The 18426-nt window shown below is 53.0% G+C and overlaps 2 non-coding genes across 2 annotated transcripts; one reads left to right on the top strand and one right to left on the bottom strand.

Moving 5' to 3' along the window:
- Positions 1-15889: 15889 nt before the first annotated feature.
- On the top strand, positions 15890-15961 carry TRNAA-CGC. Its single transcript has one exon. It is a non-coding gene; the product is annotated as a tRNA-Ala (tRNA).
- Positions 15962-16231: 270 nt separating this feature from the next.
- Positions 16232-16302, bottom strand: TRNAG-GCC. The gene has a single exon. It is a non-coding gene; the product is annotated as a tRNA-Gly (tRNA).
- Positions 16303-18426: the final 2124 nt, after the last annotated feature.

The raw sequence follows: 18426 nt of genomic DNA, 5'->3' as shown, positions 1-18426 counted from the left end.
AGGGGGGAAAAGAGAAAAAAAAAAAAACAAAAACAAAAAAAAAGCAGAAATCACATAATGGCAAAGTGTGAGTGCCGCTGTGTGCGGAACGACTGAGCGAAAGCCAGCGCACCCACAACCTTACCCTGAAAAGCCAACAAAAGCCTCGCCTTGCCTAAAAACCCCGTGAAGCTCTTCAGTACGAATGGTTTGTGTGCAGCTCGGCTCCTTCCCTCCCTCCTCACACGCCTCGCCTGCTGTCACGCTGCCACCGCTCTCCCCCTGCCAGCGCTTCCCCGGGCGCGCTGCTTCCCGCCGCCCGGCTCGCCCGCAGCCAGGAAGATCGCTCCCACGTCGGGGTTACGTTCTCCCGCTCCTCCGGAGTCACTCCCGAGCTCTACCCGAGGGGACGAGGCGGGGGGATGAGCGGGGGAATCCCGTCCCCCCCCCGGCTGCGGGGGGCTCCGCGCCCCCACCCACCGCAGCAGCGGCCCCTTCGCCCGCCCCGGCGAGAGTTTTGCCATCACAGAAGAAACTTACTGCAAAGGCCCTTATAGGGATAAGTAACACATCTAATTACCATATCCTTAGAATAGATGTAATATAAATTTCATTACTCACTTAAAAGTTCTAAAGTTAACAGCATAAACTTGAAGTTGGGTAATTAAGTAATCCTTATATAGACACTTATTAAAGTATTTATACATATTATCTTAAATCTACATCTATCATTTTGCCAATTAAAATTAGGACTTTAATTGCAATTAAGTAATTTAATTGCCAATTGAACAGCAAAATTGCTAAGTGACTAATTTTAATGCCTATTTTAATTACCAATCATGACTGGGGAGGGAGCTAATCAAGCAGTATCAGAGTAATGATGTGAAAAAAAAGGCAGAACAAACATTCAAGACTACATGCTTTTAAAAAAGAACTCTAAATTAAATAAATGCAAACACAATTTTATACATGTGGGGAAATGCTGTATTTTGGTATCCAAGTACATGAGCACAAAGAACACATTTAATTACAAAGAGCCGTCGCTCGTGCTTCCCCCGGGGTGCTGACGTGCCCCTTCTCCCTTGTTTCTGCGCTCGTCTCCCCGGAAGGGAGCCCCAAAACTTCATGGGGCGGTGGGCTGGGCCCCCCGAGGAAAGCCCAGCTTACAAAGGAGAAGTTGGGGAGTTTAAGAAGACCCAGACGCCCTCTGACACCAGAGACAGGGAAGCCCCGGCGGCCAGCGGCCCACCCGTGCCGCGGGGTCCCCCTGGGGAGCGTTCCAGTGGCCACGGGACCCTCCCAGCCCACGGGCCGGTGTCAGCTCCTTCCCCTGTGGGACAGCGCAGGAACACGCACACGCGTGTGCACACACGGGCACACGCGTGCGCAGGCGGAGGCGTGCCATCCCGCTTCCCACTCCTTCCCGCCGGTGGGTAACGGACGCAATGGTGAATCCCAAGCGGTTTTGACCCTGAATGGCCCCTTACAGGGCGACCGACCCCAAGCTTACTCCAAAAGTAAAAAAAAAAACCACCTTCCCGAAAGGCTCCACCCAGCACTAACGAGGTTTTTCCACTTCGCAGCTGGTTGGAGCGGCTTCCACAGGAGGATGCACCGGAGCTGACCCCACAGGCCGTGTTTTGGGGACCCTCCGCACGTGGGCCCCCTTTCGCGGCCCGTCGTTCTCGGCGAAAGCGCAAAACTTCACCTCGTTCCTACCGGCGAGCGCAGCGACTTCGTGAGGCCTAGAGGAAAGTTCCAGCGTTTGTTTAAGCCGGGGCGGCGCGGGAACCGGTTCGTGGCGCCTGCGGCTGCGTACCCCGGGCGAGCGTTTCGGGGTGACGTTTTGGGAGGGGGGAAGCTCCGTTTCCTCTTCAGCGGAGCAAAAGTTGAAGATTTAGGAAAGGGCAGCGGCCGTAGGGGGGGGGCGAGGCATCAGGGGTCCCCGCTCCAGGCCACGGCACCGTCACCCTGCCCGGGGACGAGGTGGGGAGGAGGCAGTGCCAGCCCCCCCGGGGCCCTCCCCGCTGCCTCAACACACGCTGCAGAAGGATGTTGACACTCATATAATATATATATATATATATATATGAAACATATAACGCTGGTGCTACCACTGGGAGAGCCAAAACGAGTCGTTATCACTCCAGAGAGTACCTGCCCGAGGGAAAAAGGTAAAAGGACTAGAGCAGCTTTTTGTCCAGCTCCACTTCAGCCCTCCTTCCCGCGAGGTGTGAAGCCCCCAGGTGCAAGCCCGGGGCGGCGGGAGGGGCGGGCGGCACATCCAGCACCAGTGCCCGACCAGCACCTCCTGGCCCCAGCACCACCAGGGACGAGCCGAAGAGCAGCATCTTCACCGCGGCGGCCGCCTCGCCGGCGCGGACCCCCCCCCCCCCGCCCCACCCACAGCGGGTTCCCCCTCGGGACCGTCCAGTTTCCCCACCGCCAGCAAGCAGCTGGGCCGGGAGCTGGGGGGGGGGGGGGTGGTTTGGGGGGGGGGGGGTCGGATGCCGACGTGAAGTTCGAGCCCCGACGTGAAGTTCAACTCCCAACACGGCGTCCGAGCCCCCGACGTGGTGTCCGAGCCGTCCGAGCGCGGAGGGGGGGGGGGGGGGGGGGGGTGCTTATCGCCAGACTCGGGGGCGAACGCAGCGGCTCACCCTCACTCCGTCCCCCGTCCCCCCCCCCCGTATTTTCCTGGAACTCCCCCCGGAGCGTCCTTCTCCTTTTTTTCCCGCTCTCAGGCCGCTCCCGAGGCTCAGCCGCGCCGGCAGCACCAGCCGCGTTTCTCACGGCAATTTTTATTCCCGCGTAACCGGCGATTTCTCTGTGGTCGGCTATAACGCGGTGTGTCGTGTGTCCCCCCCCCCCCCGCCCCGTTATTAACTGCCGGGTCCCAGAGCACAAGCCGCGGTTCGTGGCTCCCGCGGCCCGGATGGCTTTGGCCGCGCCCGCGGAACGGCCCGCCCCGCCCCGCGCAGCCCCGCGGTATTCCCGGGCCGCGCCACATCTGGCCTGGCCGCCAATCCAGCTGTGCGGGAACCGCTGCCGGGCCCGCTCCCCGCCGCCCCCCCCCACCCCCCCCGCTACCTGCCTCCGCCGCCGGTGCGGTGCAGCGCGGAGCGGCGCGGAGCCCCGAGCGCGGAGCCGCGCGGAGCCGCCGCCAAGCGCGTCAGCGCCCGTCAGCGCCGCGGCCGGTGACGGCAGCGCGGGCGGGAGCGGCCGGGCCGGGGGGGTGAGCCCGGGGGGGGGGTGAGCCCGGGGGGGGGGTGAGCCCGGGGGGGGGTGAGGCCGGCGGAGGCGGCCGCGGGCGCGCAGCGAGGGGCTCCCTGGGGTGGGCTGCGGCCGGCTCTGCTTTCGGGCTCCTTGTTGCCTTTTCCGGGCCTTTTTTTGTTGTGTTTTTTTGTTGTTGTTGTTGGTTTCTTTTATTCTCTTTCTCCTTTTCTTTTCTTTTCTTTTCTTTTCTTTTCTTTTCTTTTCTTTTCTTTTCTTTTCTTTTCTTTTCTTTTCTTTTCTTTTCTTTTCTTTTCTTTTCTTTTCTTTTCTTTTCTTTCTTTTCTTTTCTTTTCTTTTCTTTTCTTTTCTTTTCTTTTCTTTTCTTTCTTATTTCATTTTATTTTATTTTATTTTATTTTATTTTTTTCTTTTCTTTTTTTTTCTTTTCTTTTTTTTGTTTTCTTTTTTCTCTTCTCTTCTCTTCTCTTCTCTTCTCTTCTCTTCTCTTCTCTTCTCTTCTCTTCTCTTCTCTTCTCTTCTCTTCTCTTCTCTTCTCTTCTCTTCTCTTTCTTTTCTTTCCCTTCTTTTCTTTTTTCTTTTTCTCTTCTTTTATTTCCTTTTATTTCCCTTTATTTTATTTTATATTTTTATTTTCTCTTTTTTCTTTTTCCTTCTTCCCCTTTCCTTTTTCCTTTTTCCTTTTTCCTTTTTCATTTTTCATTTTTCCCTTTTCCCCTTCCCTTCCCTTCCCCTTCCATTTCCCCTTCCCCATCCCATTCCGCTTTCCATTCTCCTTCAGCTTTCCCTTCCACTTCCCCTTCCCCTTCACTTTCCCCTTCCACTTCCCCTTACCCTTACCGTATCCCTTCCCCTTCCATTTCCTCTTCCCCTTCCCATTCTGCTTTCCCTTCTCCTTCAGCTTCCCCTTCCCCTTCTGCTTTCCTTTCCCCTTCTGCTTCCCCCTCCCCTTCCCCTTCCGCTTCCCCTTCCCCTTCTGCTTCCGCTTCCCCTTCCACTTGCCCTTGCCCTTCCCCTTCCCTTTCCCCTTCTGCTTTCCCTTCCCCTTCCGCTTCCACTTCCCCTTCCCCTTCCCTTTCCCCTTCTGCTTTCCCTTCCCCTTCCGCTTCCACTTCCCCTTCCCCTCCCCTTCCCCCTTCTTTCCCCTTTCGCTTCTTCTCCCATTCCCCTTCCCCTTCTGCTTCCCCTTCCCCTTCCCCTTCTGCCTCCCTTTCCCCTCCCCTTCCCCTTTTCCTTCCTCTCCCCTTCCCCTTCTGCTTCCCCTTCCCCTCCCCTTCCCCTTTTCTTTCCCCTTTTGCTTCCTCTCCCCTTCCCCTTCCCCTTCCCCTTCCCCTTCCCCTTCCCCTTCCCCTTCCCCTTCCCCTTCCCCTTCCCCTTCCCCTTCCCCTTCCCCTTCCCCTTCCCCTTCCCCTTCCCCTTCCCCTTCCCCTTCCTTCCCTTTCCCCCCCGCCCCCCCTCCGTTACCCCATTAGGGCTGTCCTGTTCTGCACTGGAAGCGCTGCCGCCGTCCCTCCCAGCCCGGCGCCTGGGGTGACCCCGGCCCAGCCCTGCCCCTCACGGCTCCTCACCTGCGGGGCCCGCAGCCCGGCAGCGCCGTTTGATGTCAGCCGAGCGTCCTCGCGCTGGAACCCATTCCAGAAAAAGGACTATTTTAAGTGCCTTGTAAAGTTTTCTTACATAAACCACACATCCATATACTTAAACCACAACACCCCCACGCACACGTACTATAACGCAGACGTAGATTGGATTTTTAACTTGGCAGTGTTTTCCTCAAAGGTTTGAAATGCCCAAAGTAGTAACTACGCTGCAGAGACTGTTATAGCTTCTCACTTGCGATTCATCTCTGAATCCCTGTTTGCTGACGAGGACGCCAGCCGGGTTGGAACAATGGCAGAACAGCCCCAGGACCGTCCCAGGCCCCTGCGCTGGCGCTGGGATGGTGCTGGGATGGCGCTGGGATGGGGCTGGGATGGCGCTGGGATGTGCTGGGATGGCGCTGGGATGGCGCTGGGATGGTGCTGGGATGGTGCTGGGATGGTGCTGGGATGGCGCTGGGATGGTGCTGGGATGGTGCTGGGATGGCGCTGGGATGGTGCTGGGATGGTGCTGGGATGGTGCTGGGATGGTGCATGGATGGTGCTGGGATGGCTCTGGGATGGCGCTGGGATGTGCTGGGATGGCGCTGGGATGTGCTGGGATGGTGTTGGGATGGTGCTGGGATGGCGCTGGGATGGCGCTGGGATGGTGCTGGGATGGTGCTGGGATGGCGCTGGGATGGCGCTGGGATGGCGCTGGGATGTGCTGGGATGGTGCATGGATGGTGCTGGGATGGCTCTGGGATGGCGCTGGGATGTGCTGGGATGGCGCTGGGATGGGGCTGGGATGGTGTTGGGATGGGGCTGGGATGGGGCTGGGATGGCGCTGGGATGTGCTGGGATGGCGCTGGGATGGTGCTGGGATGGTGCTGGGATGGTGCTGGGATGGTGCTGGGATGGCGCTGGGATGGTGCTGGGATGGCGCTGGGATGGTGCTGGGATGGTGCTGGGATGGTGCTGGGATGGCGCTGGGATGGCGCTGGGATGGTGCTGGGATGGTGCTGGGATGGTGCTGGGATGGCGCTGGGATGGTGCTGGGATGGTGCTGGGATGGCGCTGGGATGGCGCTGGGATGGCGCTGGGATGTGCTGGGATGGTGCATGGATGGTGCTGGGATGGTGCTGGGATGGGGCTGGGATGGCGCTGGGATGGCGCTGGGATGGGGCTGGGATGGTGTTGGGATGGTGCTGGGATGGTGCTGGGATGGCGCTGGGATGGCGCTGGGAAGGGGTCAGGAAGAGGCCGCTGCCGCCTGCCACGTCAGGAGGGGACAGCGGGGACGCGGGGCTGCACCGTTCCAGCTCTCCCCGTCATTTGGCTCCTGGCAGAACAGACGGATGTAATTCCCCTCGTTTTCCCCCAGAATCATGCACGCAGGCCACGGCGCTGCGGGTGCCCCCGGCTGAGCGGCTCGGGGGGGGCTGCCGGTACCTGCCCGGGCAGGCGTGTCTGCCCCCCAGCACCCGGGCTGGGAACACACCGGCTGTCACAGCGGGAAGGGCCGGCTCCTTCCCATCCCCTCCGCATCTAAAGGCACGAGAACCCCCAGCCGAGCCGTTTCTTCCAATATTCGCCGTCTCATTTCATGTTTTTTCCACCCCGGGGCCGTGGCCAGAAGCTCTCACTGGTGGGTGCTGAGCAGGAGGGCTGAGGATGGGGAGAGCGATGCGTGGTGTCCTGCACCCCCCGGGGGTCCCCCAGATCCTGGGGTGGGGGGGATGGCGGGGGGGGGGGGGTGGAGGTGGCCGGGGCCAGCGGGAGCCGTCGCGGTCGCCCGGCTTCTTTGGGAATCGTCTCAGGGCTTGGCTCCGGGCTGCTCTGCCAGCTCTCAGCCAACCCCAAGAAATGACACTTGCGTGATGTATTTATGTCACAAGCACTCTAAAATAGCGTAATTACACATTGTTTTCCCCGTACTTTGGGAATTAACTGACAAAACACACAGAAATCTGGTTTAATTAGCTACTTGCTTTAAGTGAAATCCTTTTTTGCTGCTTTAAGTGAAATCCTTTCTTGTTCTGGGAAGGCTTTTCTCGACGTATCTGGGATCCTCACCCCCTCGCACAGCCCTCAGGAACACATTCCCTGGAAGGCACTGCCGCATTTGACTGCGGGAAAACAAAAATTCACAGAAGTTGGCAAAAGGGGCAGGTTTGGAGCACAGCCCTTGCCGGCAGCTGGCCGTGCCGGGAGGTGTTGCTGGCCCAGAGGTGCTTGTGCCCGGGGAGGGGACATGGGACACGATGACGAGCTCCAAAAGTGCCTCCGGGTCTGCTCGGGGCCGGCGCGGCTCAGAGCTGGGGCCAGGAAAGGCACTTGACCCCCACACACACAAAGAAGAGGATTTTAGTATTTTTTTCCTCCAAGATGTTTTCCCTTAGTGGAGCCTCATCCCAGCAGCGTGAGGTTGCTCGGGGCTCGGTGTCGCGGTGCCAAAACCGCCTGTGCGAGAGAGGGTGTTCCTCGGGCCGTCACGGCATCGCCCTCTCCCACCCTGCGTTGCAGTCGCTCGCAGAAATCCTCTCGGATGAGAATCGTAACGCCGGAGGAACGTCTGGGCTGGCCGCCTTCCCCCGAGCCTGTTTCTGTGATCCCCGACCGGGGACAGTTTGCCGCTGTCCTCTCAAACGATTCGCCGCGGGGTGGACTCGCTGCCGAAGGCGGGATGCGCTTGGCCTGGCGACCCCATCGCCGCCGAGGGACGGCCGGGCCCCCTTTGCTCGCTAAAAGAATTGCGTGTAGAACGCCGTCGTGGTTTTGCAGCGGCGGCTGCGCGGGCTGCGTTGGCAGGGGAGGGTGGCAGCGGTGCCGAGGGGCCGATGTGTGCTGCACCGGGGCCTGATCCCTTCCCTTCGCTCAGCTCTTCGGGAAATCATTTTCCGTGGAGGCTTTGAAGCCCCGCGGCCTCCCAGAACGGAGCTATTTTGAGTATTGTACACAATATCTTTGAAAACCGTTTGGTGGCTGGCGCGCGGCAGTTCCGTGCGTGCGGATGGCGCAGAGCTGCGGTGGAGCGTGCCAGCCCCACTCCCCCCTGTCCCAGCACAGGCTGGCTTGAAATTGTGGCACAAACCGAACCCCCCTGGTCACAGGGTCCCCCCCCAGCGGGGACGGGGCGAGGGGCTTTCCCCAGGGACAGCCAGTTTCCATCTCCCTGTCTCCTCAGGCAGCCCCGGTGAAGGTTTGCAAAAAACCCCCACCCGTTTAATTCCTGGAGGTGCCCAAGCGGTGCTTCTCATTCCTCGCTCCGAGCTAAAGCCCCGGCTGTGAAGCACAGGCTCTGCTCGCCCGGAGGGCCCGGAAAGTTTTTTTTTTTCCCTGCTGAGGGAGCAGCAGTAGCGGGTGGAGGGCGGCAGCACGGGCCAGGCCCCAGGCCCGGCGGTACCAGCGCCGCGGGTCCGCCCAGCCGCGAGCCGGGCCGAGCCCTTAGCGAACGCCAGAACACAAGTCCAGAAACAAAACCTCACGAGGATTCTGGCTATCGGCTGGGTAAAACGCCCATGCCGTGCCGCTGGCTGCAGAAAATAAGAAAAAGCAGCTCGTGATAGTTATGAATTTGCAAACTTTTCACGTGTGCGACCGTTGCTGTCACTAGAGGCGAATGGCAGGGAGAATAAACCCTTTGATGAAGGATGTTAATTGAAAGCAGGACTTGTGTAGAGAATGGAGTTTGTTACTGTAAGGATAGTTGTTAAAACATCATTTCGCTTTTTAAAAATGCCTGACTTCAGAACAGAGCATGAAGGAGCTGTGTTTTAAAAAGCCAATTATTTCCAGTGCTTCGAAAAGGGAAGCCTAAGCTGAAAACGATACACCAAAATTGTTATGTGTTTCCATTATCAGCTCTAAAACTTGTGGTTCGGGTTTTTTTCAGTTTTGACTAAATGGGATCTGGTTCTTCAATATGAAAAAAAGTAGATTAAAACCGAGGTAAAAATTGAATCTCATTAATGTTACAAGTAAATAAAAATATATTAATTCTTTTGGATGAGAGAGCGTTAATAATAGGAGGCATCATAAAGAGAGAAATCGAAACCGGATTGTATATTCACCAGATTGTTCAATACGAAAGCCAACAAAATTAGGCCATATCGATGTGCTAAGCGAGAAGAAATATATTAGTTTCCAGATCACAACGTTCCAGTACAAGCTCTCATTGGAAAACCAAGTCAATTTTTATATCAGTCAAATCGCTATTAAACGAGCCCGTGCTTCCCAGCGAGCAAATCCGCAGGACGAGCCCCTCTCGACACACGGGTGCTGAGATGTGAACACGTCGCTTCCCGGCTCACAGCGACGCAGCCAGCCGGGCCGGGCGGGCCGGGCGGGCAAGTGTCGCCGGGCTCTCGGTAGCCACCGCAGCCGGTCTGCCAGCTCCCGCCGAGGGTGCTGAGCGCCGCTCTAGGCAAGGCAGGGTTGAGCGCTGGGGAAGGGGGGGTCGGGACAGGGCGCGGGCTCTCGGCCCCACGCAGGGCGCAGAATCGGCACCGCCGCCGCGCCCGGGGGGGCAATCGGCACCCCTGCCCGGGCGCTGAGCCCCGCTTAACAGCGGAGCCAGGGCGGGCGCGGCGGGCTGAGCTTAAACCTTCGGGCTGCGAGGCTTGGACGTGCTTCTTCGGAGTCAGTGGGAACTCCTACGTGAAGGGGCAGGAATCGATTCGGCTGAATTCCCAGTTCCGTGGGAACTTGACAGTGTTTCATTAAGGTTTTTAAAGACAAAAAAGGTCAGTCTAACTCTCTAAGAAATGTAAAATTTTTGTCTTTCTCATTTACCTGAAACAACGGTCATACAGTGGCTTTGTAAGAATTTATTCTCCCTGCTGTACAAAGATCCTATTTAACACACCCTATCATGGTTCTGTGTCTCTCATTATTGTCCAGCCTTAAATCACAATGCTTTGACGTTGTAAGCTCACAACAAACTAGACCAGCATTCAAGGAAACCTAGAGCAGTGAAAACCTCTTTGATAAATGTGACCAGGAAAGTAGCTACCAAAGTAGTAAAGCCACGTTTCTGTTTCCCTGGCAGATATACAGATATATATATATTAACCTTGCAGCAGGTTAACGTCTGGACAATGAGTCTGGGAAATTGATTCGGTGGGAATTAGGGCGGGAATCAGCTGGATGTGCCAGTCTACTGAAAAACACAAACCCAACGGAACTCTTGCCCCTTCCCCACAAGACGCTCGGTGTCAGGGCGGCCGCCCCGGCCGAGCAGAGCCGGCGCTTGGGGGAGAGGGCAGGGACGGGCAGAGGAGGGCACAGGGACAGGGAAAGCGCAGGAGGAGCGATTGTGTGGATGCAGGAGAGAACTTTATTTAAAATCTTGTCAATATATCAGCAAGGTGGGGTGGGCAGGCCCACCCCCTCTCACTATCAATACACCGAGAGTTACTTTGATGAAGGAATCAGAGGAAAACTTGGGAAACACCTTCAGTCCGAGGCCTGAGCTAAACGCTGTTATTAACACCGTGTTTCATTCTGAGTGGCGTCCCAGTCACAGAAGCCTGGGAAGGGAAAACGAGGGGGAGAGCTTGCCGTAAGAGTAATGAGCAAAATACAATTAACTGTCCTCAGAGATGAGGCACAGCGCTGACCGTCAGGACGGAGGTTTCGGCAGCGTGCCCCGCAGCCGCCGGCGAGGAGCGCGGGGGCACTTCGGTGTGTGCCAGCCCCCCTCCCGGGAACGGGGGGCTTTTCTGGTATTTCTTTCTGTTGCTGCTTGCCGGTTCTGAGTGATCTCTTCTCCCGCAGCCTTGGCACCGTAAGGCCACAGGAAGCTCCGCCACGGCCGCCGGAGGAGTTACGCGGCAGATCCCGGTTTGTCTTCCACGAGATGAACTCGAGACTCCGCGTAGAACATCCCTTATCAGGACCTGCTCACTTGAGTCGTAGCAATAAACCCCTGTCCTTCAGGGCATCTCAGTGTTCCTGACACCCAGCGCCAGGGAGATTCTCACTTTGCTCAGTTTTTTATTAACAACGAGTTCTGGTTGTCCTTCGGCGTACGATGCGCTTTCAGAGTTATTTTTTAGGCTCGTTTGCTGTAATACGGCTGCCTGGCGGCAGAAGCACAACAGGACGTGATAGATGCGTTCTAGATCTGTTCTCAGACAGTATCTGTGTTCATCTACTCACGCTAGCGCAGAGGAATAAAGCGGTTATTCTGATATTTTTATGTAATGAAAATATATATTAATAATATATATTAATATCACTGACTATTCAATAATATATTGAATCGGAGATATATATATGAAATACTGGACAATATAGTATTACTGAAATGAGATAAAATGTAAAGCTTGAATTTCCTATCAGCTCAAGTGTAGCCTAGTAGCAAAAATTGAATCCAGCTGAGCTGTTAGGAGTAGCCCTCATTTTGGTTTCCCTTCGCCATGCGCCTGGGTAAAGAAGTCCATTTTTGCACATGGATCAGGGAAGTGGAAGAAGATGGTTTTACACGAGGATATTCACAATTTCCAAGGGGAGAACACGCTGGGTACAGCAGGGCCCTGATTTGCAGAACAGACAGAGGGAAGGATGGGTCCCAAAAACTTTATAAGTGCAGCCTGTGTTGGCAAATCCAATAAAAAGGCCGCGCTCCTCGGAGGCTGCGCGGCCCCCGAGCCACTCTCTCCACGGCAGCCCAGGAGCCGTGACGATGCGGGGGGCACTCTGGGGACGAGGAAGGGCAGCAGTGGTCTTCGTTTGTTTTTTTTTTTAAACAAACAGAGGCGTTTGGGGTGACCTGATCTCGCTCCTGGGGTTCCCCTTGCCCGGAGAGGTGAGCAGTGGGGGGCACAGGCCACCCCCCTCCAGCTCGTAATCCACCTCCTTAGCACCAGGCTGGGCGCAGGGGCTGGGTGGAAAGCAAACCCGGGGCACCTCACTGCTAACGGCACAAAACTAAGACCCGTGCAAGGGAAGGACTCCGAATTGGCAAGGACAAACAGCAGCTTCAGTGAAAAATCATTATTAAGTGTAAAAAAGCACTTGTCAATATGAGGCCACATCTCCGGGTGCGTTTGGTTGTACACCTTTTATCCTAAGCTTAACGGGCTGCACACCTCATCCCCTAATGTCTCAAAAGTATTTACTTCCAAAAGATTTACATCTTCCTTGTGTCTGGAAAAGCATTTCTATTTTGGATTCCAGATGTAACCCGAAGAACACGAAGAATGGAGAAACAAGAGATTCCCCTTGAGAAAATGGAGCACTGGAGGCTGAAATGCTTCGTAGTAATTTTGAAGTAAAAGTTATGCTTGATTTGAGATGATGAGTATGAGCCTTGACTTCTTATTGTGTAATTTCACACAATCAGAAAAGATCTTACTTAATATTTGTAATGATATTGTGGTTCAGACTGGGCTAATGAGCATGTTGTATGACACTTAACACCAGAAGGTGATGTGATTCAATTGGGGTATATATGTTTCCAAAGTTTTCACAGGAATAACAAAAACATTTGTTCCAAGAGAGAGCTCATTGCGTCTCTTCCTCAAAAACATGACACTTTGTAAGCAAACTGGAAGAAAAATAAATTTCTTATGTATTATGTTTCTGCAGGCTGGAGACAGAGTGAGAACTGCAAATGTGGAATAAGGTTCAGAGAATAAGTCAATGCTTTAAGAAATAATAACTGTACTGTACTTTTGCAGGGCTGGGGTAAAATATTTTGTATTCTCTGAACAAATTTAAAGTGTCCTGTTGAAAGATCTGTCCTTAGCGAGGCTGCCATGATGGTTTCCAAATCAGCTTCTACCTTGGCTTCACGGGTAGGTCTGTAAATTAAAGGCCTGTAAAGAAAGCAGGAGCATTCCACTGGCTGGCTGCTTCAGCTTTATGGTCTGTGGAAACCTGCATAATTGTGCTAGACCCTGTCTTTCTGAGCTTTACAAAAAAACTCCTATTTGCCTCAAATCCTGAAATGTTAATTTTTATCTCTGATTAAGCCGAAGACCAGTCGAGGCTCCTTTTATTAAGTCATGCAGACTCCTACCTGCTTCCTGAGGGCTAAATTTGGCTGAGAAAACCATTGTAATATTGTGTAATTAATTTGCCAGTCAAATAACTTCTGCAGGGTTGTAATTTACTTATCTGTCTGTAACCCTAATGAATCTTGCCGTTCACTATTTTAATCCTGTTTTCTACCTTTTTATCTCTTTTTTTGACTCTAACTTTCATAATTCTTTACTATGGGCTGATTTGTAACCTGTATTTTTGGGATGTTCTTGTGATGTTCTCACTGGGAGCAACAAAAACCAGCTATACACTTAGGCTTTGTAGTACGCCTTGCATGGCTGAGGACTAATGAAGGAATTCCTTGCTTTATTCCTCCTTTTCACCACATAAAAGGGCATTAATTCAATAAAAATCAAAGATGTAAAAATATAGAAGAAACAGTGATTTGTATTTGGAGGACTTAAGATTGTAACTTCATTCAAACTCAGGCTAACATATGTGCAGAACTTCCTAAAGGTTATTCTGAGCACTATGTTCCCTGATGAGTGGCAGTAGATGAAAACTATTTGGTAAATGCAAGGCTGGCAATTTTTTTAGTTGTTTAAACTTTGCAAATCACACCTCTGTCCTCATTTTCTTTCTAATACATTTAGTATTTAAAATGATTTGGTAAGTGGCATAAGTAAGCAGTTAGTGTGTGTCTGAAATTTGTCACTTTACAGTTTCCCCGATCTCCGAGACAGGAATGTTTTTTGGAGGATAGGAACGCTAAATAATGTAAGGGACTTGTGAATATTTTGCACCGACTCGTTGGATACTTGCACGCAAACGGACGATATGGTCATACACTGGAAGAAGAATAACTCTGGCTCTTTCCCGAGGAACGGGGGCACAGGCCGGGCGGGCTGGCGGCTGCGCAGGGCGACCAACGCGTCCGATGACACCAACACTCTCCGTGTGTTTATCATTCTGTGCTTTGCTGCTTCTGTATTTTATTGGCTGAGGGTGTTTATTTTAAGAAAGAATTTTGAGTGCAAACGTTTAATCCTGAGTGCAGTGATAGGGAAGTGTAGCAGAAACTCACGTGGAAATGCCTATCTGTTTCTTCAGAATTTCCTTGTGATCGTTCTTATCCAGTCCATACGTGGGGTAACTTTGAAACTGAACTCTTCGGGCTGGGCTACAGAAATCCATCAGCTTGAAGGAAGGCTGCTGTGGAAAATACGGTGTGAATTTAAGCGTGGGTCTAAGGAGAATCAATGAAAAAGGCAAAAACTCGAGCGGATTCAATGAAAACCCAGTCCCCAGGGAGAAGGAAGGCCTCCCGGCAAGGCGCGTAGGGTTTGTGAGGTCCCAGGAATGAGTTAATCCCACCAAGGAATGCGGAGGAGCTGCCAGATAACAGAGTGACTTTGTTTTTCCCTGATGTCAGCACAGAAACCCAAACACAAAGAGGTGAATGTAGTCCTCTGAGAGAGCTGTTGAGAAAGCTGAATGCGGAGCTTGTGCCGCGGCATCCAGCAGCACTAAAAGCCGCTCGGCCCAAGATGACAAAGTGTTTCCTGGAACGAGGGGCTGCTCCAGACATCTGGGCAAGCCCGGCGCTGTGGGCAGCAGTTGGAAGGACCGTGAGCCGTGCGTGTGCGGCGCCGGGAGCCGCATCGCTCCCACGGCAGCGACTGGTTTCCATCGCTCCCTCCCAGAGTTTTAAGAACAAGCAGTTCCGGGAGGCTTGGGCTTGCCACCGAGCCCGTTCAGAGCCACCTGCGGGTCATTTTGTTTTACTTTACAGCTCAGCGTAAGGCACCTTATTTTCTCCCGTAGCATCCGCACGTTGAGTCTTGCCTGAATAATTCCATTTATTCTGTATTTGGTAGGTGATGGTCTAGAGGATGCTTAGATCTAGCTGCAATAGAAGCGTTGTTTCACTTCAATATAGGCAGCACACAAGCTCTTGTATTGGTTCCACAGGGATAGTAATTAAATACCTGCTGATAGGCTTTGGATCGGTAGCTGCTCTTCTCAGCAGCTCCGATGTGCTCTGCCTTGATCCACCGCCCGAACGGGAAGTTTCACAATTGGACTGTCTGTCCATCAAGGCTGAGAAATCCATAAAGGCATAGTAATATCTGTATTATTCATTTTCTGCTATTCCGAAAGGTAAACAAAAGGAGAAAAACCCGAAGAGAAGGTTTTAAATTGCTTTTTGTTTTTATTGCAGTGGTTGGTATTAACCTGCCCTGCACCCTTGGCTCAGCCTTGTTCTAGGAGCCGCCGCCGTCCTGTGCTTTGTGTTAACAGGCGCGTCCAGGCGCTTTCATTTTGTGTTAATTATGGAAACTAGATTCAGTAACTCCTCCAAAGCTGAGCCTTAATGCCAGTTTTGAAGAAAGTAGAGCTGTTGGACGCTGTTTTCTGATGGGACAGGAAAACGTGAGTTGCTGGAGTTAGAGATGTCAAACCGGGGTGCGCTGGAGGGACCGCGCTTGGTGGCGGAGGGCCCTCGCCCCGGGGCTCTGCGTATATACAAGTATAAATGACAGGCAGGACAGCACTGTGTCCTGAGCTAGAGACGCGTGTTTCGGGGTGAACATCGCGTACCGTGGAGAGGGTGAAAACAAACCTGAACGGAGAGTGGGACGCCCCAGCAAAGCTGGGGGAAGTTGCTGGGAATACACCACCGAGAGAGACCCTGTTGGGGATCCTTTTTTCTTTTAGTATCAGGCGCCACGCCCAGATTTAGTTAGGAAAGACATCCTGGAAGAGGTGCACGACGTCGTGTCGTGGTTGAGCGATCTCTGGCTCGGGAATTCAGCAGCTTCGGTTTGTGAGGGAGAGCAGAGGTTGAGGAAGGGGTGAGGGAGAGAGCGGCGGCTTAGGCCCGGCCCTGGCCTCTTCCCGCCGGGCTGCGGTGAACGCGGGGGCGATGCCTGAGGGCAGCCCGGGGCTGCTGTGGGCGCCGGGGAGCAGCGGGGGGTGAGGAAGAAGAGGAAGAAGAAGAAGAAGAAGAGGAAGATGAGGAAGAAGAAGAGGAAGCTGGTCTCGGCGCGGCGCGGCCCCGGGCCCGGGCCTACACTCTAATGGCGGGCGGCGGGAAAAGCCCGCCAGCCGGGGATGTAGCTCAGTGGTAGAGCGCGCGCTTCGCATGTGTGAGGTCCCGGGTTCAATCCCCGGCATCTCCAACGGCTCTTCGTTTTGGATTTTTTTTTTTTTTTTTTTTCCTTTTCTAATTTTTTAACTTTTTTGGTATGTTTTCCCTCCCCTCGCTGCCGCTTTCCCGCGGGGAGACAGGCCGCCGCCGAGCGCGACGTGGTTGCGCCCCTCACGGCTTCGCCGCTTCGTCTCCGCGGGGAAAAGGAAAGCGCGCGGCGAGGGGCCTGCCCTCCAAACGGCGGGTTTTCGCTGCAAGAAGGAGAAAGAAAAAAAAAAAAAAAAAATCTGAAAAGTTAAGCTGCATTGGCCGGGAATCGAACCCGGGCCTCCCGCGTGGCAGGCGAGAATTCTACCACTGAACCACCAATGCACACGCTGACAGTGTTCCTGCCGGCCGCCCCCTCCAAGACCTCACCCGCCGCTTTTCTTATTTATTTTATTTTTCTTCTTATTGTTTTTTGTCTCTGCGTTGGCAGCCAGTAGTTTTAAGCCATTATTTCCAAAGGAAAAAAAAAAAAAAAGTTTTTAGAAAGTTAGCAATGTCTGTATACATTTTTCCTCTAAAGGATAAAAAAATCCTAAAAAATTGTATAAAATACCCACTATCCTTGCACTGAAAAGCTTTAAGACCAAGTCACAAAAGGTGTATTTTTGTTCCTGTTCTGTACTGGAAGGACTTTGCCTGAGGAGGCCACCAGTTAAGGACTTAGAGGCTCACATGGTCTACTAATAAAGGAATTATCACGGTACAATGTCCGAAGGCGCGTCTGTTTTGTCGATTGACGCGGTGCTATGGATCCTGGCACTGCGGTACAACGTAACCTTGGGTAGTGATGAGACATCAATAGAACGCCACTGCCTGCCCTGGGGTGTAACGATGCCATGTTCTAATATCAATTCTGTACAGCCTTCACTTTTAGTTTGTCTCGGACACACGCCCAAGAACGGCCACGCGTGAGCCACGGAGTTCAAGGAAAAGCAACACCAAGTGTTTCACACCCAGAGAACATCAAGATGTGGGCAGGGGAAGAAGAGCTGTGCTTGAGAGTAGGCTGCGGGCAGGACGAACCATCCCATGGAAGGCAGTAAGCAGGTATTTATTTTTGCAGCAAACAGTAATTTGGCACGACAGACAACGTGCCGATTTCACACGTTTCGGTGTTACCGCCAAAATGCAAACTGCCCTACAGAGGAGCGCGGCGGCCGTCTCCTACCTGTTCCCAACTGCGCGTTCCGTTCGTCGGGAGGCTGAATTTCCTCTGCGCGTGTAAAGGAGAAGCCGAGCAAGACTTGTGTTCTCAGTGAATCGGGAAAGAAAGTCAAGGCCACCATTTGCTCATCGGCCAGCTCGGGGCCCGGTATTCCCCAGTCCCACCCAGCCCCGAGGAACAACGCAGCCCAGTGACAGTGCCATCGCAGTTCCCTTTCCCCTAAGCTTAATTGCAATTTCTTAATTTCCACCGGCAGAAAGTAACGTGGTAAGTACTTCAAGCATTATTTCGGCTATTGCTTGCAGTTGCATCAGTCAGCTTTGAAGAACTGTTTTCCCAGACAAGCATATCATCACAACATTTGGGAGAATGGTCCCTGCAAAACCTCAGTGCAGAGGGATATGTTCTGGGTAAGGTCCTGTGTACACGACCAGTCCATGAAATCACTGTCCTAAACAAAATTCAAGTACAAATACTTCATAAAAATAAATGTGTCTCTAGCCATCATCTATAAAAGATATATAATTTTAGAAGTTCAGTAGATGGCCTGAATGGCATCAAGAATCCAACTTCATATAACAGGGTTATAGCATCTAGGGAACTTCTTTTAGTGAGATGTACTTTTGTACATTTCTATGCAGTATCTGATGAACGGGTGAGAGGGATTATCTTGTCATGACTCAGGACATCATCCCCTTTGGTTCAGTTCAAAAGTCTTTCAGGTAGTTAAGGACACACTATAGACCTTCACCAGAAACAAGGAAGGCAAAACTTGTTACAGGAGGAAGAAAAAGGATTTTCTTAGGCCTTTTTATCCCCCAGAAGGGGACACATAAACTTTTTTTCATTCTGGGCCACCTTTAAAGGGACTCAATACTTGTTGTCCCCAGATTGTGGCATTTTTGACCCAAAGCACAGAAGAATTGGCCACAAACACCTCAAGTTCGGCCAGTGCAGTCGGGATAGGGGATTGATGGAGGTAGGGACTGGTGGATAGGCAGTGGTAAACCAGCTCAAATCGAGTTTACGGCTGCAGGTCTGGATTACCTGGGGTCCAGGGGAAAGTGGGTCTCATCCGTTCCCCCCTCCCTAGCTGGAACGGACACGTGTCCCCGTGTCAGACGGCGGCAGTGCAGCCGCCCGCTTTAAAGCTGGTGTTGCGTCAATCCTTGGATTGGTATGTAGAAAAGAGAAAGTTTGGTGCTAAAAATGTACCTGTGCTGTTTGCTCTGATTCACCTCTTCATGTGGAGCTGTATTAAATGGTGTTCTGGTTAGAAATAA

This window comes from Tyto alba, unplaced genomic scaffold (genome assembly GCF_018691265.1).
Source record: "Tyto alba isolate M040663 unplaced genomic scaffold, T.alba_DEE_v4.0 Super-Scaffold_7, whole genome shotgun sequence".
Lineage (NCBI taxonomy): Eukaryota > Metazoa > Chordata > Aves > Strigiformes > Tytonidae > Tyto > Tyto alba.
Note: the sequence above shows the minus strand (reverse complement) of the source record. Positions and strands in the feature narration are given on the sequence as shown.